This window comes from Panthera uncia, chromosome B1, assembly GCF_023721935.1.
Source record: "Panthera uncia isolate 11264 chromosome B1, Puncia_PCG_1.0, whole genome shotgun sequence".
NCBI classification, from domain to species: Eukaryota; Metazoa; Chordata; class Mammalia; order Carnivora; family Felidae; genus Panthera; species Panthera uncia.
In genome coordinates, this window is record NC_064811.1 from 199,488,684 (window position 1) to 199,514,457 (window position 25,774).

Below are 25,774 nucleotides of genomic sequence, written 5' to 3' on the forward strand. Positions count from 1 at the left end.
AGCAGGGACAAACCAGCACAGCGTCCGGAGACGGAACTACTGCTGCCCAGGGATAAAACATTAGGCCGATCGAAGGGGCCTCGGTTTTCTTGTCTGCAAAATGGGCACGGGCACAGGGGTGGGCAGGACTCGTGGGTTAGCAGCTGGGTGACAGCGCAGCACGACTTTGCCATCTCGGGATGGTCCTCCCACAGCCACACATGGCCCCACTGCCCTGTCCACGAGACGCAGTGCCCCCGAGGATGGACCCCACACACATCACCTCCCCTGACGAAGGTGCTAGCTGGCCTGTGACAACTGAGGAACCCTGATTCACCAGAAATCCCACACTGACGGGGCTGAGCTGGCTGCTGTGACCTGACTCTCAGCTGGCATCCCGTCCTGAACCCTCACTTCTGCATCATGGAGAATACTGAGGGGAGCGTCTCGGCCGTCTGGATTGACACCTCTGGCAGGACACGGAGACGGTGTGTGGTCAAGCACACCCAGAAGGTCAACAGAGAGAGGCCCCATCAGAGCCATCCACCCGCTGTGGACAGGACAGAACGGTAAGGGGCGAGACGTGACGAGCCCAACGTAACCGCCACACAAAGGCCGGCGTGGGGCGTGGGGCGTGGGGCGTGGGGCATGATGCAGAAGCAACGGAACCACAGAGCTACTGCCGAGAGAGGCTGGTGCGGTCGAAGCAAAAGAAGTGTGCACGTTTCACGGGTTACAGAGTGGATGGCGCGTGTAGGGGCAGAGCTCACCACCGCCCGATCGATCGGGACCTGCCAGGGACGGTCCCCTCCCTCCCCCTGCAGCCGCTGCAGACAGCAGCTACCCCAAACCAGCTGACCTGCAGCCTTCCCAGCGGCGGGGACACAGCACGCCACACGTGCGGCCTGAAGGCGAGGTGGGGTGTGCGTCCTTCCCCACTGCATCCTGACGGGGAGCCAATGCACAGAGCCGGGCCCCTGGGTGACCGTAAGTGCAACCGCGGGGAACACCGCCTGCTCACAACACCCATGGGAGCCTTTGAGGCGGATGCGACACCCCAGCCGAGCCCGCCCGCCTGCCCCTCTGGGTTCTCAGGAAGGAACCCCACAAGGTGCCACCCTTTGCTCAGGCCAGGAGGACGGCTGACAGTCTGCAAACGCGCAGAACTCTGGGTTCCCTGGGGAACCCTGTAAAAGCACTTGGGGGCTCGGATAACAAAGACTCTGTAGGAACGATCAGGTCCTTAAGAGGAGAGCCAGAGTGGAGACAGAGGGCGGTCTGTCTGAATCTGGAAATGTCTGTGAGTGTCTGTGGGGCAATCAGATAAAGACAAGGCAGACTCGAAATCCTTCCCATGATCCCCCGTGCACGTCGTAATTAACGAGAGGAGCGTTCTTAAGGCACGGGACTGCAACCCCCAGAAGCCCTCCTCCCCTGCCACCAGATTTAGAAGCAAAATGCTTCATGGAGTTCGATAAATGACAGAAACAGAAGATTCCTGCCAAAATACGTCGCTCTCCCTGAATGCAGTGCATTTTTAACAAACCTGTGTGGACAAGAAGGCCATTTCACAATTAGTTTTCTCTAAATAGAAATGTTGACTTTTTTCCTGAGGTGAGTCAGATGAAGATTGCTAATTTTACTACCAGTTATTATCCCGAAATAATCACGAATAAGATAATGACCCCACGATCAAATTTCTGGCAACTGCTGTATCTTTGAAAATAACTTCCTGAGTCAGAGTTTCAGACACAAGCCTTGCTGAGCACTGGCTATGTGCACAGACGCCAGGAACGGGTAACTTTGCGTTTTAAATGCAGAGGGTGCAGAAAGGAAGCCCCGGGTAGCATGTGGACGTGTGTTTATTCAGAAATACCCTGTACGTGTTGTGCACGCTGCGTGGAGGTGTCTACTTTCAACTCAAGGCCCACACACACCACGAAGACGGTGAATCCATAGCACGCTTTAGAACTTCTTTCCGCACCTCCTGGGGCGCGTGCAGGGCTGTCCCGGGCGCTCACCCCCTACTGCCCCATAGCTGGGGTCTCTAAGTGAGGTGGGTGGACATGTGTGCAGGTGCGTGCATGGTCATTTTATTCCCCCTAATAGGCATTTGTGCCACTGCAGCATACAGAGGCTGAAAGGAGAGAGGAGATGTTCTCCGAGAACCGTCCATGCGGCTGGCGTCGCAGCAACCACATCCCAGCTGCACTGACACTGTATTTTCTGGAGAATGTCAGTCTAATCCACTAATGCAAAGACTCGCTCACTTAAGAAAGCTACCAGATTAAACAGTATTGAAATACAAGTGACATTGCTTTGGAAAACAGAAAGTGCTTTGAGGTTATTGATGCTGGTTTAATAAAATCAGAGTGGAGAACTAAAGCTTCTCTGCCAAAGCACACTACCCCCAAACGGCACTCAAGTTGGGGAAGATCTGATGCGGTCACCTTTAGGGAACTGGGCGTCCATCTCGCGGTGACGTGTTTCCAATCTGAACACCGCTACATCGCTTATTTTTAGGTTATTCGCTTTTGCTTTAGCCGTAAATAAATTGAAGCAAGTTGTTTAAAAATGCGGTATTCGATGCTTGCAAAAACTTACTGGATTAGTGCCAAGGATGGGCCAGGGTCAGGCTGGGCAATCTCCTCAGCCCCGGGCAGCCGTCTGCTCTCCCTGACTGAGACCTTCCCCCCGGTGCAGCCACTGCCAGTGAGAGCCCCGCTTCCTTGCTGTGTCCGGGGGAAGCGTGCCACCCTGCGTGCAAAGCCCCCGTGCAGTGACGAGTGGTCCTGGGCAACTACCTGTTGCTAAGTACAGCGTGAGTCACAAAGCCAGGGAAGTCCCACTGATGGGTTCTCTTGTCTGAACAAATTAAAGGGCACGAAATGTTCCACATTACACAAAGTCTGAGCTTTGGGGGCAGAATTATGAATGAAGAAGTCAACATTCACCTACATGTGGGCAAACCAATAACATCTGAGTGGACATGCTCAGTTCTGTAGGGAGTATAACACCCACAGAGTAGGCGTCGTGGTCATTTATGAGAGGAACTTTCAAAACCAGCTACTGCCTAATGCCCGAGTTAATAACATACCCTTTATGGATGCTCTCTTTCACTAGGAAGGAGCCGGCCCCTACTATTTAGAGGTGTGCGCGTTTCTGCACAAGGTAAAGAAAGCACATAAAAAAATGCTAGCCAAGCAGGACAGGAAACAGAAGCAGCAGCAGCCCCCTCAGGGGACAGCTCGAGCCGCCCGCTCAACGCGCTCGAGGCACACAGTCCCCTGGCTACAAAGTTCCCTCTGACGAAGCCTCCTCGGGGGTCAGGGCGGGAGGCCCAGGGGCCTGCAGGGACCCCGGTCAGAGCGCGTGCCCGGGGGCCTCCTCGAAAACCTCAGCAATTCCCACCACCGTCCAACGCCGTCACCTCTGAGGGGACGCGGGACCGCTACCTGCTCGGCACTAACCGCCGGAGTCTCCTGCCTTTGAAGAGGTTTCGGTTTTCATGGCACGCAGGGCAGCTGCCTAGCACCTCCCGGAAAGCTCTCTCCTTCTCTTCCAGCCCATTGAATGCAGCTGGTAAGCGGCACAGACCCTCGCTGCGCTAGGCATCACAAAGGAAGCTGTCTTCACAGGCTTCCTTCTCCCCCTCGCTTGCACACGAACGCACGGGTGTTAACAACCACAGGTCCCTGGATTCGCTCATTCCCAAAGGGGTGCTGAAGCAGCGGCGAGACTGGTGCGTCCTTGCTGTCATAAACGGGGGCGACCAGAGTAGTTCCTGCATTACAAAGTGCTCTGGGGCTCAGCCACGACAGGAATAACGGGTAACTGGAGACTGAACTCGCACTCTAGGATTACAGCGGTGTAGTTGTGGACTGCTGGGCGAGACCTTTCCCCCACACCCTCCGTGCCAATTAAGACACTCCCGGGATGGCAGCGACTGTGTCCCCAGCTGCTGCCGGCACGGCAGCCGAGAGACAGGAGCATTTTACTTATAAAGGCAGGTGCAGCCCGGGGCCCGGAGGGAGGGCAGTGAAAAGCCGTGGTGCAAAGTACGGAGAGGCGAGCCGCTCCCGGAGGTGAGCTACCACATCCGTGCAAGCACACAGCCAGGCAGGAAAAGTAAGAAATGAGTCATCCTGGACTTACCAAGGCAGGGTTCCCGCTGCTCTGCCGGCCGCATCCAAATGCAAACAGCAGGCGGCTTCTCAGCAAACGGGGAGACGTGTGCTTGGAGAAAAGGTCCGAAATCACCGCCACGGGAGAAGGCCAGAGGCGACGGAGTGTGTGTCCGAGGACCTGGCTAGTCACAGCCGGGGCTGGCCGGCCACAGGGCTCTGCCAGACAAGTGCACTGCAGCACGGTGGCCTAGGGTTGCAATGCATGTCCCATATATTCAGGCATAACAGAAAACACGGATCTGGAGTGCTCTGCATGTGGATGTGGGGGCCGCCTGGCACACAGCAGCAGAGGGAGGCTCTCTGCTCCTAACGGAATTAGCCACGGAGATGGACGCCTTAATTCCATGCAGTGCTGTCCCCCAGGATATCAATTACAGAAAGCAGGTGCCTCTATCTCCTGTTTTTTCAGATAAATGTCTATAATCTCATTTCACAAATGATCCCTATTTAGACAGGAGCCACCTATTGTGATGATATCATTTGCTCTAGTAGCCATAAATGGACAACTTCCTAGGGAGCGTCACTGCTCTGGCGACACGGGTCTTTATAAACGTGAGCGTGCGTGGCGTTCGGAGGCCCGTCCGCCAGGCAGCTTCTACTCCTGACGCGGAATGCTCCCCATCTCCAAAGTTAGAGCAGGAGAGGAGAGCCTCCCCTCAAATGCCTTGTGTGCCTCTGGACACCTCCTCCCGGGGGACAGTGCCAGTTCTGGCAGGGAGGGGAGGAGTGGGCGTGGGAGGGGGCATACCGGCACCTGTCTGTCACACGACCCCTCCACCCACCTCCACGACAGCCCCCGACAGAGAGGAATGGGGCACTTTCCGCTGCAGCAAAGGTCTGGGCCCCGTGGCCGGTGCCCTTTAAGGCACCGGGACCGTGTCCTGCTTGGACACACCTCACCCTCCGAAACTCCAGTCAGAGGTGGGATCAAAACCCAGAGAGGTAGTGTCCAGGGAGGCTGAGATCCCTCCAGGATCCATGCACGGAGACGATGTCACTAAAGCCGGGTTCCCACCCCGCCAAGCGGCTGTCGGGGAGCGTGTGGAATCGCCCCTGAGAGACTATTTATAAAAACCTTCGGCTTCCTCATCACATGTGCCCACAAAGAGAGGATGGCAAGAATCCAGTGCAAAAGGAAGATGCCCGAAGCTGAGTGGCCACGTGGAGACAGTAAGGGAGGCATTCAGGCAGATTTCATGATACAATCTCCCGAGATTCCCCCTGCACTACTCTGGAGACAGGGACAGGGCAGCGGGAGAAGACAGGGTTTGCACCACACTGTTCACCGTTAATAAGACTGATTAGCGAATGAAGACCTCAGGTATACTAAATTACACCAGCATATCACTGCGAAACGTCCCACGGGCCAGCGTGGATGCCCTGGGGTGCCAGGGGTTTCTGTCAGCACGAGTCCTGACCAACTCCCAACCCAAGTCTCCGGGGATGGAGACGGAGTGAGCCCGCGGTGGGCCTGCCTGTGCCCCTGGGAGGCAGCACTGAGGGTCCCACAACACAGGGGTGTCCATGATGCCGAGAAGGATTACAGGATTACCCAAGTGGATCGGGACTCTGAGCCTCCTTCCCAAACAAATGAACCCCCAGTAAGCGAACCCCACCAGAGTCTGCTCCAGCAATGTGCCGGGATGCCTCAAGGAGCAGCAGCGTGGGGCCTGACCTCGGCGCGTTTCTGGAGCCTGCGTCCAGAGCTGGGAGAGCCCTGCAGACAGAGGGTGACCTCCACGGCTTACTGAAGTGTAGAGTGAATCACCCTGCGGGGACATCGCCTGTACCACTGGGAGGGGTGGACAGTGTCCCCCAAATCTACGTCCACCTGGCCCTCAGAATGTGGCCTTATTTGCAAGTAGGGTCTCTACAAATGTAATTAAGGATCTTGAGATCCAGTCACTGTGTATTAAAATCCACTGTGCAGGGGCGCCTGGGCGGCTCAGTCGGTTAAGCGGCCGACTTCGGCTCCGGTCACGATCTCGCGGTCGGTGAGTTCGAGCCCCGCGTCGGGCTCCGGGCTGACGGCCCGGAGCCTGGAGCCTGCTTCCGATTCTGTGTCTCCCTCTCTCTCTGCCCCTCCCCCGTTCATGCTCTGTCTCTCTCTGTCCCAAAAATAAATGGACGTTAAAAAAGAATTAAAAAAAAAATCCACTGCACACTACATGCCATGGCAAGCAGGTGGGTCTGCAGCCCACTCCCGATGACACACACAGAGGGCACATTACATGCTGGGACAGTGGTGCAGATGAGGAAGCAGACAAATGCTGTGGCTCTGTGGACAGCACGGCCTGAGCTGCGCAGCCACTCACCCGCAAAGTTTCTACTCTGTGAATGTATCTTCTCTTCCACGTGATTTTCTTAATCACATTTCCTTTTCTCTAGCTCACTTTATCGTAAGAAAACAGAGCATATGATATATACAGCACACAAAATACGTGTTCGTTGGCTGTTATCATCAAGGCTTCTGGTCAATAGTGAAATGTTAGTGGTTACGTTTTGGAGGAGTCAAAGCTGTATGTGGGTTTTCGAATGCACAGGGGCTGGTACCCCAGCCTGCGCACTGATCAAGGGTCAGCAGCCGTCTGCCCACAGGCTGAAGTGGGAGGGCCAGGGCAGCTGGCAGGGCAGCCTTTGGGGCCAACGCTGGGACCACAGGAGATGGGGTGGAGGGAACATCACAGGGTGACAGATCGCCCCCAGAAGCAGCTGCAGATAGGGGTCGAGGACGGGAGGGGAGTGTCCCAGGTATCTCGGGGCTGGTCAGGGCCCAGCCCGGGGCACAGGGAGCCCTGTGGCAGTCCCTCCACAGGACAGGAGCTCCGTGTGTGTCCTCAGAAGGAGAGGCTGTCTTGAGTGAGGCCGTCGACTGCCAAACGAAGGCTCGCCGCAATGGATTTGTAGTTTCTGACTTTATTAGCGCTTTTGGGGTAGACGCAGGTGGGATCGTTACCACGGGAAACGGGTGTCCAGCTGTGTTAGGTCACCTGCATGCGGCACAGCCAAGTCTGAGGAGGGGTCCTTAACTGCCACGTCTAAGGCCGTACGATCTTACATACGGTCCGAACACCGAGCTTTGTCACAAGTGACTAAGGCACTGTCATTAAGACCCACGTCAAGGACAGGTCGAACCCCCGCACACGAGGACTAGGAAAGTCCATGTTAACATGCCCTCTCCATCAGTGTGGACTCACCTTGATGGAGCACACATGGCCACCAGGTTGTGCCAATGCCACCCAAGACGTGAGAACGGCCGTCCACACGGACGTGCGGAGAACGGTGCCCACGGACCCAACTGGATTTCATAACCTAATGTGGGCCACACTGCCAGTCTGTGGCGTGTGGCTAGGCTGGGGCCTGTGTTGGCCAGCACTCTCCAGAGACACAGAGCTGGCAGAGAGAGACAGAGATGTGGGGATAAGAACAGATTTGTTACAGGAAGAGCTCACGTGGTTATGGACGCCTGGAAGCCCCACTGACCACATCTGCAGACGAAGAAGTCAGCCCGAGTCTGACGGCCTGGGAGCCATGGGGGGCAGGGGGCGGGGCAGGACAAGGTGGATGCTGCCCCTTCCTCTGTGTTTCAGTCCTATACAGGCCCCCAGCAGGTGGGAGGCCAGGGAGGCTTCCTCCACACAGACCACCGATTCCGGCACTGGTGTCTCACAGACACTGCACAGCAGGCCCAGAAACACGGTCTCACCAGCAAGCCCGGTCCCAGGCAAGGTGACCCATGAATCGAGCTTCACGGGTCCATTTGCGAAGTCAGGCCTATTCCCTAGCTAGGAGGAAACACCAACCACCTTGGACAGCACCAGCTACATTCCAAAAGGAGGGATTTAACAAAACACCAGAATGACACCCATAGCCAGTCAGTTAAGCCAATGCCCCAGGGCAGCCCGGGCCAGAGTCACTCCCTGGCCCCAGGGGACCCTGACGGTGGACACAGAGAAGCTATGTGTGCAGCTCTGTCTTCTCAAAACTGCCACAATTACCCAGAGCACGCCCTCCCTGGACTTCCCTCCACAACCACACACTCTGTGGCTTTATGCCCCAGGCCTCACGAGGAGCCAAGGACCCAGAACTGGGAGAGCGGCGAGACTGGCTGCCTGTACCTCTTCTAATTCTCCAGCCTCCAGCAGCAAAGCGTCACAAGTACTGCGTTTCACCCCATTAAACGAGAGGTTATCTTTCCTTCTGTTTCCTGTGTAGTGCATGTTAACCCCTGGTGTTACTATCAACCGCATGGTCACAATTCTCGAAGATGAAAGGACACCAGCCGTCTGCAAACCAATCTCACTCAGAGCCAATCAGACCAGAGGCTGTGCTGTGCGTGGCCCCAGCCACCACCCCCAGGGCTCTGCTGGTATTCAGAACAGAGATGCCTCATCTTCTTTCAGAGAGAGACACAGGCCGGCTAGCAAGTTATGGAGACAACAGAGACACTGTGGAGTTTTGAGGCACGTCACTTATGTCCACAGAAGGGAAGACTGGGCCATCAATGATTTACTCTTGTCTACACAACGGTCGTGACGGACGACAGTTCAGCCAAACTGAAAACAAAGGCAGAGCCGGGACCTCTGGGTTAACGCGAACCTCCACCCAGATCACCCCGTGAGGGTTCGAACCGTAACTCATTCCTGTTGTCCAGTCAGCTCTGCCAGTGCAAACCACTGACTTCGATCTGTCTTCCCGCACATACGCCCACGGGGGACTCTGCAGCTCCCGGGTGAAGACCTGCACAGGCCCGAAGGTGAAAGTCTGCAGCGATAATGTCACAACTCCAAGGCACTGTCCCGGTGCAGACGCGGCTCTGGCAGCCACTTATCACACGAGATCTGGACGATGCTCCCAGGCTCACGAGTTCTCAGCTTCGACAATCACATCATTCGCTTCTTCAAGGGGATTTGTCCCCATGACATTTTACCTCCACGCTCTGGTCGTCTTCAGTAGAAAACGGAGGCACAAAGGATTAGTCAGGGATTACAGTTCACCTCCTAGGTACCGTCGGGCGTCACGGCACAGCCAACATCGGCACAGGGATTTCTGAGCTACGGGGGCTGGGCCCCATCAGAGCTCAGTACTTCTGGAGGGGCCTGTCCGCCACGCTCCACTGGACTCCAAATTCAGTGTTAACTCCAGCACAACGCTCGCAAGACTCCCACCGTCAAAGCCGGGGGGGGGGGGGGGGGGGGGGGGGTGCGGCAAGGGTGCTCAGCGACCTGGAGGCCGCTGCGTCATGCACGTGGGGGTCCTGCTCACTGGGAGAAACGCAATTCTTTTCCCCAGCTTGGAAATAAGATCTATTTTGAAATGGTAACATAAGTAGGAAGTGATCATCTTAATGGCATCTATAAAACACGTTTTCTTTATCTGGGGGAAAAAAAAACAATAGCCTTCACAACACGGTTATTTCTTGGGTGTTAAATCGCCAGCACCAATTTAACTCTGCTAGCACTATAGCAAATGGAGAACAAAGAATAACTCCTTGAAGTACATATCAAGACACAACAAGATCCTAAAATTAAAACAAGAAAAATAAATACACACACACACACACACACACACACACACAAAACAGGATGTGGCTCAGTCGGTGAAGCGTCCAACTTCAGCTCAGGTCATAATCTCACAGTCCGTGAGTTTGAGCCCCACGTCAGGCTCTGTGCTGACAGCTCAGAGCCTGAAGCCTGCTTCAGATTCTGTCTCCCTCTCTCTCTGCCCCTCCCCTACTTGCACTCTCTCTCTCTCTCAAAAATAAATAAACATTTAAAAAAATTTTTTTTAAACAAGAGGAAAGGATAATGAGAGACAGCTGTAGTGGGCAGAAGAAGGAAGGACAGACGGAGGCCCCAGAGCCCCGTCCCCTCCTTAGGCACGGGGGTAGTTGAGTTAAATAAAACTCAAATGTACAGACTCACAGGAGTGACCCATAGGGCCTCTTGTAAAATGATTCCACATAACACATTTGATTGAAGCCACTTAATCAAAAAATTGTGACGCAAAACAGTACGGACAGATTTTCTTAAAACATGACTTCGAGTTTTTTTAAAACCTCTAATGTTCTAACAAGCTGCCTGAGGAAGCGACTGCATTGTGATGAACACTCCCTCCTGGCCGGAGCAGAGCCCATGTGCCCCCAGGGCCCCGATGCCAGCTATCGGCTCACCAGGATCGCACCAACCGGCGCTCTTGCCCCTGACCTTGAAATATGAAGGAGCTTAGGTCCACGGAGAGTAAGTATTTCACCTAAACCCAGGATGTGAGAATCCGGGCTCAAACCCGATTGTGTGAGGCTCTGGTGCCATCCCCCCCAGGACCCCCTCAGTGGAGCCACACTGGGGTTGGTTCGTGGAGCACTGGGACGGTGGCCAGCCAAAGGCGAGAACCAAAAAGGTGGTTTCTAAGGGTTGTAGGAGAATATTTGGCGTAGGGAAGAGTTTTGACAGGAATGTCTGCCAACAGGACTATTAAATAATGCATTACGGAATCTTAGCAGTGAGTACAAAGTGGAAAAGTATATTATGTGACTCGAAAACAAAACCAGATAAAGCCCTAACATATCATGGGTGCAAGAGCTGGGCCGTGTCACATTCTACGTGGGGAAGAGGAGACTCTGAGAGAACAGATGACTCTAAATCACCACGCTTACGGCTGAAAACGAAAGAGAGACACTGGTTTGCCAGTGCAGCAAGCTGAAGTCCTCGATAGCTCACCCGTCCTCTGCCTGCCCTGAAACCCCCATCAGTCCCTGACGCCAGGAGAGCCGCCCTGTGCTCACAGACCGCCAGAGCCCCATCAGGTGGCGGGCCTGGTCCGCGAGCCCCTCAGCGAGCCCCATCAGTGCCCCTCTACATGTTCTGCAGACCGGATTCTTGGTAAGACGTTTTGGGAAGCGGATCCTTACAAACGGCTCAAGCGCACGTGCGTCTTGTACACGTGTGACTGTGTCTCCAAGCGCGTGATGCCTGGGCGCCCGGCTGTGGGAACGCACCGCTCAGGTCCGTGCGTGCAGCTTAACGCTTAGTGAAGGAAAGTTGGGGTGTCATGGGCTAAGGATACTGGTATGATTTTGTTCCGGTGATTTTGCGACACAAAACACATTATTCAAAATATCTGATAATGAAAAATCTTTCTAGGTCAGACGGGTTTTCCTCACCATTTGATTACTTGGGAGGAGTTTCCTCTCTGTTCCCAAAAGAGTTTTAAAATCTTGACCCTAAATATAATAGTACAAAACTAACATAGCACAAAACCATAAACCCAAATGTTCTACATAGTTTTAGTGTCTGAGGAGAAAATATTTAAATTAATAAATTAAATAAAATTTAAATTTAAGCAGTCATCATGATCTGATCATTCCTAGGCAGGCAGCCCAAGAGGGGAAGGCCAAATTACTGTGTGTGTTTTATTATTCGTTCAGGAACTCCTTGGAAAAATACAAACGTGCAGAAACACATCTTCTAACACGGTGACTTAGACTACCAGAGTGATAGCATTGATCCGAAACTCTATGCTTATGAGACGGTAAAACAAGGCCCAAAGGCCTTACGATGCAGCCAGCCACACGCCTCACACTCTTGTTAAGAACAGAAGTCGGTCATTTAACACAGACAGGAAAACAGCAACACGGTCTGTCAGCGCCACGCGGGAACGTGCTCACGGGCACGTGGGGGGGGAGGGGAGGTCTATGCTCTGGTTTTTCTGTGTCTCTCTAGGCGCTTGTGTAGGTGTTCAAACCGGGAAAAGAGAAAAATTAATCAATACAGAAACCTTCCAAGAAACAACTTTGCAGCAAACTATCAGCTCCCGATGTTGGCACTTTTGATGATGAACAGGTCCCAGGAGTCAAATGTTAAACCTGAAACCAAGAAAACATGGAAGTCTAACACCAAATTTGTTGTAGCACCAACCACAGACTTCTTTACTCACAAAATCCCAAATAAAAGTTAAATCCCTCAAAAGGACTCTTTTCATCTTTTGGAAAATACAACCCCAACAGCACTCGGCTCTGAAAGCCTCGCGGAACAAGTTTCTACAAATAGAACAAGAGCCTATTCTGTCAAGAAGGGGAAACTACGGCAACAATAACGAAAATAATTAAAGTTTTGCTTCTTAAATAGTTTCTTAAATATCGTAATGATTTTTTTTGCTGCTTGCCAGCCTGCTATGGTTATTCCTTGGTTGCTATGGAGACATCCGGCTAGTTCCCAATATGTTCACAGAAAGGCTGTGTGCCCTTTACAATTCCACCCAGGGGCTGCCCTGTCTCCCGGTGCATGTGCATTAACCAGCCTGCCCTCGGTCAGCAGGGCCCCGCGTACTGCTCCTCTGAGACCGTGTGCATCCACGATGGGCCTTCGGGACAGAGTTTAACGTTTGCACTCACCCTCCAGACTCCCTCTGGGCAGGTCAGACTTGCACAGCTGCTGATGATCACGCTTGTTTGGAGGATGTAGGAACCATTTATGTCACCTTGACCCTCACAAGAGCTGTAGGATGAAGGCATTTTGTAGAGGAGGAACCTGAGGTCTCAAAATACTAAGTAATTTGCCCAAAGGGACTGGCTGGTCAACAGGAGAGAGAAGATCCCACATCAGATGTGATGTGGTTCCATATCATCCATGTTTCTGTTTTTAGTTTTCCAAATAACCCAAACTCACAAAACAAAACATAAAGCATCACTTTGCTGTTGCAAAAATGCAAACAGCAACATACATTATGTATGTTCCCTCGTGTCTGTAAACATACACACATAGAAAGCTGAGGCTTGATCAAATAACAAGTCTACAATGAAAAGAAACACAAGCAAATTTATTGATTATGTCAATTTACATTTCTCTTAATAGGTTCACATATTTGCTTAACCCAGGCACTCCTTGCTTTGCTGCACAGACAGGCATGTGGGGAAAGGCACAGTTTGAATACAGAAATTGGATGAATTACAGCATTTCCAGTTTCCTGCTGGACCTGTCATCACTCAGGGTTTCACAGGACGCCTCCCAGAAATGCTAATAGCCTTTTGGAAACTGGCATTGCACATTTCCAAGTCCATTACATGTCCCTGAGGCCACCAGGGCGCCCCTCCCTGTAAGTAACCAGGAGAAGTGCCCATGTTGCCCGTCAATCAGAAAAGGCAAACCTCCCAAACAAGCCAATTAAACACCCAAGTGGTGGCTCCCAGGCCAGCATCTAGTCCCCTCTGCCACCCTTCAGGCTCTTCCCTATGACCTCCGACCCTACTTCCAGGGTGTGCCCCCACCCGAGTTAGTCCTTCCGCACAACACCTGGGCTGGGGTCACCGCCAGTGCCGTCCTCTCTTCCTCTCTGTTCCCTCCTCGAGACCCTCCTGCAAACTTTCCATAACAGTACACCCTCCACTGCCGGGCATCCTGGTCGCCTGAAAAGTGATTTCCCTCTCCTGTTTTCTTTTGAGGTCAGGGGACTTCCCCCAGCATTGGGCATGCCCCTCATGCAACCTAAGTCCTTGGGTGTGTGGAAAGGAGATGGAGGAGAGGCAGAAGAGAAGGGAACAAAAGCAAAGGAGAGAATTCCCCGGCGGTCAGGGGGGACTGTCAGACACCCTGGACAAACTCTCTCCTATAGACTCATGGGGGTAGGGGTGGAGAGCCAGCCACACAGGTGCAATGGGTTGAGGGGACCAGCGCTCCCTCTGCCCTCACTAGGATGTCCTGGGAGCTCCGTGCCCCACGCAAGTACTCCAAGCTGAGTCACCAGGCTCCAGAGACTGGGGCCCGGCCATTATTTGCAGGATATATGTGTTGGGGGTGGGGGGTGGGCTGGTTTCTCCCTTTGCCTCCTCGGGGGGGGGGGAGGGGCACCTACCTTGGGTAGGAGGTGAACAGTGAGCATCCCACGTGCACAAATAACGTAACAAATATATTTTTGAACCACTTGCTTAAGCTCACTTGCTTTCATGAAAACAAAGCTTGTCAGAATTAAAACACAAAAAACCCGGGGCTCCTGGGTGGCTCAGTTGGTTAAGCATCCAACTTCAGCTCAGGTCATGACCTCACAGTCCATGAGTTTGAGCCCCGCCCGCATCGGGCTCTGTGCTGATAGCTCAGAGCCTGGAGCTTGTTTCGGACTCCATGTCTCCCTCTCTCTCTGCCCCTCCCCAGCTCGCTCTCTCTCTCAAAAATAAATAAACATTTAAAAAAATTAAAAAAAAAAAAGAAGCATCACCTGGGGCACCGGGCAGGTAGAGGTGGGGGGCTCAGTAGGTTACGCGTTCGACTTCACAAAACTCGGGTCATGCTCTCTCACAGTTCGTGGGTTCGAGCCCCACGTCGGGCTCTGTGCTGACAGCTGGGAGCCTGGAGCCTGCTTCGGATTCTGTGTCTCCCTCTCTCTCTGCCCCTCCCCCGCTCATGTTTTCTCTCTCTCAATCTCTCTCTCTCTCTCTCTCTCTCAAAAATAAATGAACACTAAAAAAAATTAAAAATAAAAACAAAACAAACTTTAACAGCCTTCAGGCTGAGTCTTCCCTGTTCAGAAGTAAGTCAAGGCCCAGCGAGCTGCAGGTTTGCTCAGAGGTCCTGCTATGCCTGAGCAGAGGTGGCCCCAAAACCCCTTCTGTGTGTGTGTGACAACAGCCTAAAATTCTCTGTTGTCCTCTTAAACATTCTTATTACGCCATCTTAGACTTTATTAAAATAAAACCTGCACCTACACTTTGAAAACCACACGGATTCCTCTGCATGTGCCTGTGGTACGTGCCCACCTTATCCCTGAGTATAAAGAATCTCATATCAAGAGGGGAGGAGGCCGCATCCTAAACAACACAGGCAAGTGCTTCTTTCGGCTGAGTGCCACTTGAAAGTGCTGTCTCTACATTCCCAGAGCAGCCGGACTCTCTGGGAGGAAGAGAGTTGTAAGAACAGCAGGTACCCTGTGTGCGGCAGTGCGCAGCCCTGACATCCTCCGGGGGCCGCGGCTGCCATGCTGCCCACGCCCACCCTGGGACACCTCTTCCTCTGAAGCAGGCGTGTCACCGTCACCTCTCAGGCTGCAGCACAGTGTGTCAGAAGCACATAAAAATGGAAGCCTCTTTCCATCCCCTCCGCGGACCTGCTGAGAAGTCCCCAGGAACCTGCACTTTAAAGGAATTTCTGAGAAAGGAGTGAGGCATTTCAACACAAGTATGTTCTTAGATGTTGTTACTCAGAACAGCGAAAAACCGAAAGCAATTTAAATATCAAGAACAGGGACTGGGGTGAAAAAAATATTACCTGTACATGAAATACAAAGTAGCTACTAAGAACACATAAAATATTTGCAAGTATACACTTACATGATTCAGTTTAAAAGTTGGTTAATATGACATGCATTCCAAAAACTCAAGCTTGCTTTCTGAAAGCGTCAGAAACACCCGTTCATGTCCCTGTGTCCACGCACATCTGTGTCTGTGGCTGTGTGCACAGCGGGAACGAACGCAGCAATGTATCGGCAGTGCTGTGTTTCAGAGAGGTCGGAGAGGGAAGGCCAGATTCATTGCTTTTTCTAAATATCCCGTATCTCCCAAAGGAAACACTATTTACATAACCTGAGAGACAAACACAGTTAATTTAATTTGAACAAATAAAAGAAGAAAGGTAAGTTCCACCCTCTTGTGGCATTGGGTGAGGTGATGAGAGAGAGATGGGCGCACGTCTTTGCTGATGGCGTCCTGACCGGGGACGCTGCAGAGAAGCTGTGGCAAAGAACGTCCAACTGGGAAGACACGAAATTACAGAGGAGAACATGTCTTCACATTCAACATTTACCTTTGTTTAATGTTAGTTTGCTTGTTTTGCAGGGGGTGAAGGGGGGAGAAGGGCAGAGAGAGAGAGAGAGAGAGAATGAGAATCAATCCCAAGCAGGCTCTGTGCTGCCAGCACACAGCCCAATGTGGGGCTCAAACCCACAAACCGTGAGATCATGACCTGAGCTGAAGTCAGACGTTTAACTGACTGAGCCACCCAGGCGCCCCTCAACGTGTAAATTTTTAACATTACTCACAACGTCACTACAAATTTTTCCCAGTAATTTAAAAGACAATGAATATAAAATCCTTACAATATAAAAATTCAGAGACACTTGATAGTCTTTGAACGAATCATTGATGATATCCTGCTCAAAATTGTCCCCCGAGGATACATTTGTGAGAATTTACCCTGAAACAGGAGGGACTTCATGATGACAGACACAGAACTATGTCAATCTCTTATCAATCTCATTCAGAATATTCTACAGTTTAATGTACTTCCTGAAAAACTGAGTTCCAATTGTGACTCAGGCAGTAACACCGTTGCTATTTTTCTACCTTTCAGTCTGTTCGTGTCATTTCAATACAGTCGTGAAAATCACTTACTCGTATTTACGGGCACATTGAATTTTAAAGTCAGAGAGAACCTAGGGGAATACGTAACTCAAGCTTCTCATCTTATAGAGCAAAAGGGAAGGCGGGCAGGACCAAGCACCGAGGCAGGGCCCCGGCTGCTGTGACAGTGTCTCAGAGTGCTGCCCCATGGACGTGGCCCAGCACATCTGTCACTGTGCTCCGTTGGCTAAAGTCATGTCCGGCAGAGAGAGTGGGACACCGCCCTGCCTCAGAGGGAGAATCATGGCTTTCCCTTCTTCCTTCACGCTCAGGGGGTAACTAAGCAGACAAGGCTCATGAGCGTGAGGTCTCAAAGTCAGCGGTCACTGTAACAAGAGGCCCAGGGCAAAACAGAGGGAATAGTGTGGAAGTAGACTCAGATTCTGCCTGCTTGGCTTCCCGCATGATCCAGGACAACTATTTAATTTCTGTGAGCTTTGTGTCCTGCTTTATAAGGCAGAGATGATGACCTCACGTGAAGAATCAAGTAACACGCAGTAGGCACATTCTGAACAATTTGCACACACGACGTACAACTCCTCACTTAACACCATGCCTACTCTTTTAAGTGCATTTTACTTTGTAGATGAAGAACTTGACCCTTAGGGAGCAGGACAACCAGACCTACAGTTTCTAGTGGAAACATCACCCAGGCAGGTGGGCCCCTGACCCTGAACTGAACACAGTACAGCCCACCCCACATGCCTAAAGCGTCTGTGATGTTCAAGCACAAAGGTGAGGTTTCATCTCCTTACACAGGATGGATGTGTAGATCAATGGAATAAAACTAAGCCTGAAAATAAACCCCTATAAGTGGTTTTTAACCAGGATGCCAAGACAGTTTTCAGGGGAAAGACGAGTCTTTTCAACAAATGGTGCTCAGACAACTAGAAATGCATGTGCAGAAAAATGAAGCTAGATCCCTACCTCACACCACATGTAAAATTAATTCAAGGTGGATCGCAGGCCTAGCATAAACTCTCAGAATACAGTGTGGGAGCGGTCTTCATGACCATGGAGTGGGCAAGGTTTTCTTAGGTATGAAACGAAAAGCACAACTTATAAAACAGAGAAATAGGTCAGCTGGGCTTTGTCAAAATTCACAAGTCCTGTGCTGCAAACATACCACCAAGAAAGTGAAAGTCAATCCACAAAATGGGAGCAAATATTCACCAATAACAAACCGGCAAGAAACGTATCCAGACTATATCGTTCTTACAACCCAATAACAAAAAGACAAATCACCCAACATGTTAAATGGGCAAAGAATCCGAATAGACAGATCTGAACGAACACGACATTCAAATGTCCAGTAGGCATGTGAAAAGATGCTCAACGTGAGAGAAATGCAAATCCAAGCCACAAAAAGACACCTGTTTGCAGCCATCGGATAAAAGGACACAGATGATAGAAGCGTTGGCAAAGATGTGGAGAAATCAGAACACGGTCACGTTGCTGGCAGAACAGAGAATGATAGTACTCTGGGGATTCCACAACACAAGAGGGATTCTATGACACAGCCATCACACCCCCGCTCACACCCAAGAGAACGGAAATCATATGTCCACATACATGCTGTCCAGAGTAGTGTTATCTAAAAACACAACGTCCATCAGTTGATAAATGGATAAATAAAGCATGGTATATCTACACAATGGAATTTTATTTGGCAAGAAAGAAGTACTCACGTATCCTAAAACATGGGCTTCGAAGCCTTACAAAGTGAAAGAAGCCAGACCCAAGACCATGTATCGCACGATTCCTTTTGTACCAAATGCCCGAAACAGGCTACGTTGTGGAGATAGGATGCGGGTTGGCGGTTGCTGGGGGCTGGGGAGGGGATAGCGGGCACCGGCTACTACTGGCCCCCAGACTTGTTCTGCAGGTGACGAAAATGTTCTGGAATTAGACACTGGTGATGGTTGCCAAGTCTGTGGATACGCCAAAATCCAGTGAACTGTGGATCGGAAATGAGTGAATTTTACAGCATGTGAATTATGCCTTAGTACAGCTGTTGTCAGAAAATTATATATGGCTTTAATAAAGCAGACAAGCAGATGCAGAACAGGTTTCCAATCTCGCGCACAGCACTGCACGCTTGCTCTGGACGAGGTGCTGACACCGATGCTCGTGCGGGCCCCCGGTGGGGGCTTCAGGTGGGTTCCACACCCGGCACGTCCCACGTTCCACAAGCCTCTCTGTTCGTCGGGAGCCGCAGGGAGGTTACCCCGCTTTTACATCCGCAAACTGGCTTCAGGCAAGGTACTAATGTGAGGTGGAGAGGTGGTGGCTCGCACGCCTGTCGGCTCACCCGACATGCACTGACGCTCTGGTTACTGCGGTGGAGAGAGAGTGTGCATGGCAGGCACCAAAGTGTCGGAAGCCTGCGCTCAAGTGTGGCATGACTTGGGACCTCTGCAACGTTTGTTACTTTCTTTAGCGTTTTAGCAGAGGGCGTTTCAGTGAGCCAGTGCCGTTCCACAAGCCCTGCGGAATCACACCTGCACAGCAGCTGGGGGACTGGGTGGGGCGTTGGGGTCACAAACCCAAACCAAAAAAAGAAACTACTTCCCGCCTCACCACGAAACAGAGTGTGCACCATGGTCAGACACAAAGTTTGACATTTTTATGGAAAACAGCAAAGCAAATGTTTTTATAATGCACAGATTCCATTCTGCAGAATTAGAGATTCCATTAAAGGCAAAGCAGAAATGAAAGCGGTAAGGAAATAAAGGTAATTAAACTCACATTATGCTTCAAAAATAATGTTTCTGTTAATAAATGCCTGGTTTTATTCTATTTGCTACTAATTTACTAGTAACTGGACAGCTTTTATACTGCTGGGTTGCTTTTCATTATTTTTAATAGAAAAACCTTCAATAAAATCGAATAGCATATTATTGCATACTCCCGTCTACTCCCTCCTTACCAGTTAAAACCAACGAGGGCTTACCTCTGCACCCCTCCACCCTGACGTGTCCGGAACCCAGCACCATGAAGCCTGGGTCACACACTCGGTCGGGCCTGATGGCGACTGTGCGGCTCTCTGCAGGATCCTGGGCCGGTGAGCTCTCCCCGAGGGCCCCAGGGTGCCTCGCACGCCTTCTTCCAACAAGTATCTGTTGGGCATTTATCATGCACCTCTCTGCTGGGTGCTGCACAGAGAAGGGGGCCAAACAGAAAAGGCCTGTCCGGTGGAGCGGACATCCATTTGAAGGAGCAACGAACAAAACCAATCCGCTCACTTCTTCATGGGTAAGAGAGAAGATACCGACACCCGCTAGGATGAGTCAAACAGCGATAACAGCATCGGAAAGGAAAAGTGATTGGCATGCAGACGGGGGCTGCACGTGGTGTAGACCAGAACACCTGTGGGACCGGGCCAGGCGTGCACACGGGAACACCGGGGCCAGGGACCAGCCAAGCACACCAGGCTGGAGAAACACTATGGAAGCCGGGTGCCTGGAGCCCAGTGAGAAGGGAGGGGGCACCCAGGTGAGGGTGCGAGCCGGGTGCAACCATATCAGCCTGGAGGACACTGGCCGCTAGTTTCTCCAGGCTTCTTCACGGGAAGCCGCTTGGGTTTTATTCAGAGGAGTGTTAACCCATCACACCCTTGAAGGATCCCAGGGCTGAGAAGCCAGGGCATCAAGGATCTGGACCATGGGAGGAGCCAAGTGGCACGTGGACAGCTCGAAACGAGGTCAGACGGGATTTCCTGATGGGCAGGGTGGAAGGCATCAGACTCCCAGGCTGTCCTTGCGTAGTTAACCCTGGTTAGTTAACCTGGGTCAACCTTAGCTAGCCAACCTTAGTTAACCTAAACTTGGTTAGTTAACCTGGGTCAACCTTAGCGAGTCAATCTTATTTAACCTTGGTTAACCTCAGTTAACCATTTAGCCTTGCTTAGTTAATCACAGTTGATCGTAGTTAACTTTATTTAGCCATGGCTAGTTAGCCATAGTTGGCTAACTTTGGTTAGCCGTGATTTGCTAACGTTAGTTAACCACAGTTAGTTGGTCAAGTCAGAGACACGCCGTTTTGGGGAGCTCCAAGCCAGTCTCCGCCTGGGGCGTCTGCATCGTGCTGAGAGAAGTGTGTTGAGGAGAGTCCGAAGAGTCAGCTCTGACTAGAGTTAATGCCACATGGCCAGGCCCATGTCAACAGGGGAGAGCAAGCGAGAGCCGGTAGGAAGAGGCGAGGGGGGGGGGGGGAAACGCTGAGGCTGCGGCAGAGCCCAGAGAGAAGGGAGCGACAGGGGCGAGGGGCAGCAGGACCCCACACGGTGTCAGATGGGAGCCAGTGGGGATCACATAGGATTTAACAAGAGGGAGACCTCGGTGACCCTCAGGGCAGGTGGTGCAGGAGTGGAGGGACAGGAGCCCAAGAAGCAGAGAGGAGGCAGCAGGAGTGAGGGCCGGCTGGTCCAGAGAGGTTCTTCCAGACTGACCACATGTCAGCGGGGTGGTGCAGTACAGGAGGCAGACCTGAAGCTTCACAAGCGGGGGCTTGGATGTCTGGGAATCTGCGGTGGGGGGTGTGCAGGCCAATGTTCCAGAGAAGAACGGGAGCCGGTCAGCTGCTGTGAGGCTGCATTTAATACTGGAGGCCACATGCACAGCTCTGGGCCCGTCCCAGCCTCAGGCAGCTGTGTGGGGGCAGGGGCCGAAGAGGGGCTCGGCTCACGGGACTGGGTTTTGCCACACGAATATGACAAATCCAGAGGTGGGAGCCTTGCCAGAAGGGTGTGCAATCTTGGACACCCCTGAGCTTTCACAGTCGTAGGGACTCCGTTCTCTTGGGATCACACCAAGCTACATAATTTAAGGGCTTTCTGCATGTCAGGTTCTAGGACCAGCAGTCTGTCCAACAAATTTCCGTTGAGCCTCTACTCTGGGCGGAGTGCTGGTGGGAAAGGGACAGGTGATGAGGCAGAGTCCGACCCTCCTGAACTAGAACAACACGGACAGAGGCCCCCGAGGTATACAACGTGACTGCGTAATGCAACGGCCACTGCCCACAGGACACCCACAGCCAGCTCTGTCCTCGTGGCTTCAAGGAGAAGGGGAACAAACAGCCCGGCAGAGCCACGGTGGTGAGTGGTGGAGCCTCTCCCGACATTCTCGCAGCCCGGCTACAGACACGTGCCTTCCATGCATGGGCTTGTTCTCGGGCGACTGCACCGGTCCGTCATGTTGTAGGGGCAGGAGCATCACGGGCGCAGAAGACGCCCGGTGCCACTGCGCACCCGAAACGCGGGCGTGGGCACATCTCACGCCTGCTCCCGCGACAGGCTTCTGCTCTGGCCGCGCACACCTGCACCCGCCAAGCCCTCCCTGCAAAGGAACCCGCGTCTGCCCCCTCACGTCCCTGCCCCCCGAGCACCACTGGCCACCACCTGCTGGGGCTCCGCTGGCCCGAGACACTTTCCCCTGGGGCTCCGGCAGCCCCGGGGGCCCTCTCCCGCCTCTGATACGGGGCTCCCGTCATCCGTCTGTCCGCTCCACCTCCACTCCCATCAGTCGGGAAGCGCTCACGCGTCTTTCAAGATCCTGGGACAATGTCCCGTCTGTGGTCTCCTCGGACTGCGCTGGCAGCACCCCAGTCTCTTCCCCGCATCGAGCAGCATGCTCTAACACCCCGTCCACTGCCGTGAGAAGGGCCCGCGGTCGCCCCCTGCGCGTCTGCCCCGTCTACACCTCCTGGGGCTCACTGAGAAGCACTCCCTAGCGCCGGCTGGGCCTCACCCAACGGCACCCCAGGGTTTTCCCCTCGGCCATCCTCCACACACACCGCACGCAGAACACCCCTTGGAGGGCTCGCTTTTACCAGAGAATAGGTGATCTGACAGGGATTCAAGGTCAGAAGTGAAGTCCTGCGCAGGCCGTGAGCCAGGAACCCGGGATCCAGCACAGATCTGGCTCTCGCAGGAATCATGCTGCTGGTTTGCTACCACACGGATCACGACCTTGGGGACATGGTGATGCACGCGGTGGGCACTGCATTCCACAGTGGGCATGTCCGGAGCCCCTGCCAGATGGGCTGTTGGTCCCAGGTGGCGGATAGGGACAGACTTCGCCCACGTGGGGAGGCACCGGACTCCCCACAGCAAGTGAGTGCAGACCCCCGCCGGTCAGTGTCCGCCCAGAGTCTGCAGTGTGCGGGCACCCAGGCCGCTGAGACCCTGCGTGACATATCTGGGTCCCCACACTTCACAAGGCAGGGGGACGGCTCCATCTAGGGGACACGTGGACACTTTAGCAGCTAACTCTCAGAGGATCAGCTTTCCATCCCTGAACTCCCACAGACGGTGCTCACTCTGGGGCCGGGCGCTGACATCATGGAGATTCTCCCTTACTTGTGAGGGCCCAGCTGCTCCTACAGCAAGCTCCCCTGGGGAGCAACCAAGGGGCAGCAGAAGATGCGCTCACCCTGCAGCAAGGGAGGAAGCGCGTCCCCCCACAAGGCCCCGCCTGCCAGCCAGCACTTCCCAGCTCTGCCCACTGGCTGCTTCGGGGAACCTCAGATGGGCACCTGCCACCGAGGCCTCCGCTCCCAGCTCAAAGGCCAGGGCTGTGGGGGAGGCACATCTCTGCTCAGCCACGGTCGTAATGGGTGTCACTGGGGCGTCACGCTCAGCATCACTGTCTGCTTGTCTCACCCACGGCCAACGTGGCACGGGGAATCTCTCAGCACAACAATGGCAACAAGAAAGGATGTCGAGCGTGAGCGGGAAGCCAGACACGATGGACGCACAAGGTCCCCAAGTGTGGCGATCGGACAGGGTGGCCAAGCCCCCGACACCTTCACAGCTATGCTGTCTAACCCTTCTGGACTCCGTCTTCTTACGAGACGAGGGGACGAGAAGGGCTTCACAGATCTAAGGGAGGCAGTGTCTGTGCATCAGGACGGGGGTGAGTCCCGAGCTGGCCAGCCTGGGGGGCGTGTGGGGACGGCTCCACCTGGCCTCCCCCACAAGCGGGCACAGAGGGCCTGACCCCACCCACCCCCGAGCACACACTGCGGGTCCAGAGATCAGCAATGAGATAGGCCTCACCAGGAGGAGCTGGACCGGGTCACGGAAGCAGCATTTTCTTCCTCAATAAATCAAGTAAATGAGATGCTAATGCTATCCTGTTACCGTCCCAAAACTGACGTGATCCCACGCCTGCATTTAAATTTTATTTTAAATGAACCGTAATCAAGGGTCAAGGATAGATTTCTCCCTAAAGAAGACAGATTAGTTCTGCTCCATTCCCAGATACAGGGAAAATTCTGCTCTCTCAGTGTGTCCCGAGTGCAAAGTAACTCAAGTAGAGGCTCCCGTGTCCTGACCATTTACTGTTGGAGGCGTCACACCCCTTCGCACATGAGACGCACACGAGTCACGAGCAGGCAGTTGGCAGAAGGCAATTCAGCCGGGACAGAGAAGGCTGGTCCTGGAGTCAGGAGGAAGGGCGGGAAGCAGGGCTCCTCGCGGGGCTTACGTCCTTCCTGTCCGAGGGTGACCCCCCGGCACACAGCACCTCCAAGCCCTGCCGGTCGCCGATTCCACGCGTGTTAGTCGCACGGGTTTCAATCCAAGGCAAGCGTTGTGTTGCGTGTGCTACACAGGCGTGATTATTTCTCTTCATGGATGAGGAAACCGACTGAAGCACATTTCTGGAAGACCCCAAGTGCTGCACCCTAAGGCCCCTGCCAGCCTAGGTCCTCAGGGCTGGACGCAGCCCACACAGACATGCACGTCCCGTGCAAACGCAGCAGCGGTGTGCCGAGACCCTGCCTTCACGGCAGCCGCAGGACACGGCAGCTTGCCACGTTCACACGCAACAGCATGATTTCCTGGCCGAGAAGCTGCTGATGGGTGAACGAACACATGTGGGGTCGTGTCCACACACACAGTCCTTCTTCCACCTGCATGGACGCCGGCCCTCACCTGCTTCCGGCCTTTGTTAGGATCGCAGGATTCCTTCCACGCACTCCTCAACAAAAACCAGAGGGACGGCAGCAGTGAGGTTAAACCACTAACCGCCTCATCCCAATTAGCACACTCAGAATAGGGTTACTTTTTGGAATCATAGCCAACTTAGTATTTATGGCCCATAAAATGCTGTTTAAGAATTCTCTCGCTCTCCTGCTTCAGATTTTGTGTCTCCCTCTCTCTCTGCCACCGCCCGCCCCACTCGCACGTTCTAAGACGAATATTTAAAAAAAATTTTTTTAATAATTATCTCACTCCGCCTCTTGATTTCTGATTTGGTGTCTAACAGAGGCCCCGGGGGAGGCGAAAATCGTAATGCCGCTGGAGCCTACGGCATTTTTCTAGTTTCTTTTCCTCAAGTCCAGGGAGCGGTCACAGTGGCACTGCTTCCCGTCAGGGCAAATCCCACCCAGCTATCCAAGGTCACGCTTGAACAGAACACCCCAGAATTGAGCCCAACAGCGTGGAGAGGAGACACCGTCCAGCACAATCATCTACACAGTGACCCGCCCACAACAAGACAAGAGCCTCAAGCGTCTGATGAACTGACCTTGGACACATGCCGGGGGCCAGCCCTGCACTCGAAGGAGCAGAGCACCCCCTGCATGTACATGAACCCACTCACCACGCTGGACACAACACGCACACAGCTCATGACGATAATAGAGTCAAGCTGCCTATTCAAGCCCCACACTGGGCTTCCCTCGCCTCTGAGTCAACTCGCCCGATTACTACGTACACTGGAAACAGGCCACCATGCTGTCTGCAAAGCCTGGGCTCACACCCGTGGCTGTCAGTCGTGGCCACTGGCAACGTCAGCGTCACCTGGGGACTCCTTGGAAATACAATCAATCACCTCCCCGCCAAGGCCCCCACCCCGCGCCTGGTGAATCAGAAACCCGAGCGGAGGCGGCGATGCGACTTATGAGAACATCTCCCAGTGTTCGTCACGGGAGCAGAAAGCCTTCGGCTTGATTACTTTAATGGCCTGAAGTAGCTACAAAGGGGCCACATCTGCACGTTCCCCTCTGGCCAAACTCAGGGATAACACGTCTTCGAGGGAAGAGATACTCCCCACTGCTCACCGTGTGCAGCTTCCAGAATCGCGGGCCTTGAAAACACCGTATTTTGCGGTGTGCAAAAGTGCAGCAAATAACGGACGCTTGGAGAACAGGGCTCCCCCGACCCCCAGGCCCGGGTGTGGACCCTGACGTCACTGGCACCCCTTCGCCCACCAGAACA